The following is a 1,443-nucleotide window of genomic DNA, read 5'->3' on the forward strand; positions in this document are numbered from 1 at the left end:
AAAAATTAAACCTACAACAAATAAAAAAAAATTAAAATTTAATGATATTCAAAAGTTAAAAAAAAGGAAGAAAAAAGTGGGGTGACGTGGGATTATTCCTGTGAAAAAAATGGAGAAGAAGATCGGGAAGGAAAAGGAGGAGAAAGCTGAGGTGGGGTTATGATTTTTTTTTTAGGGGGGGGGGGGGGGGGGGGAGAAGACGATTCGCCAGGGGTGGGTGGAGTGATTTCTTTTATTTAAATTAATTATTTAAAAATTATTTGAATAAAAAATAACAAGTGTTCTATTATTATCGATCACTTTACACGTGATATTGATCAATTTACACGTTATAGCGCTTGTAATACACGCACATCATATATTTTTGTGAATTATGCAAAAATGTCAAAATGACACACTCGTAAGTTAGTTGAAGTACCTAAAGTGAACGTATATTTGAGGTGTCAAAGTGAAAGATCATGTAAATTGAGTGGTATATCAATGTATTTGGCCATTTTTTTTTGTTACATCTTATATTATGTTTAGTGTCAATTGTACTTATTTCATCTACTAAAAACTCTTGGGAGAAAAAGACATGGGCTGATCACTCAAAAAATTATGACAAAAAAATTTATATAACCACCCTTAGCTGGTTAAATGTAAGTTATAGCAAAACTTTTTAGTATACAACTTGTAGTAAAATTTTGGTATAACAAAGAAAAAAAATTGATATAAGAAAGAAAAAAAATATTTTTTTAATTAAAAAAATATAACACAAATTATTATAAGAAAAAAAAATTTCATACCCATTAAAAAGATGACAATTATTATAGGATATCAATCATTCCCTTTTTTCTTTTAGAAATGGTTCTCTCTTTCTTCATTAACGACATAATATTTTTTTCTCAAATTTCTATTATCAAACATTGACCTTTTCTTTTTCATCATCATTTTCTTTTAAATTATTTTTTCATATTTGCCTTCTTCTTCTAAAAAAAAATATTGGTATTAGTATTTTATTTGAATCTAACCTAAAATGAATGATGATAATTTATATTTTTTGCTTGTGATGCATGAATGAAGATAAAATGTGATCGATATTTTTTTATTATTTTAATCAACTAATTGAGTGATTTTATTAGTTCTATTAGAAATTCAAATCGTTTTCTGAAATATAATTATGCAAATTTTGTTGTTTTGCTCAACAAAATATAGTTCAAATCCTTTAAATATCTTAATTAACTTCGTCATATTATTCTTGTTGATTTGAGTATAAGCAGTTAACCTAATTTTTTTTTTATGTGTATGATTTGTTACTATTAAAATTTGATGAAATTTTCAAATTTTCTATCTTTACATTTTCTTTAGCATTGATTCGTCAATAATTCTATACTGTGTTTACAGGTAAACGTAAAGATTTTTCAGTAGATAGGATTATGTATGATACAAATATCAAGTATAAAT

The sequence above is a fragment of the Capsicum annuum genome, chromosome 10 (genome assembly GCF_002878395.1).
Source record: "Capsicum annuum cultivar UCD-10X-F1 chromosome 10, UCD10Xv1.1, whole genome shotgun sequence".
NCBI classification, from domain to species: Eukaryota; Viridiplantae; Streptophyta; class Magnoliopsida; order Solanales; family Solanaceae; genus Capsicum; species Capsicum annuum.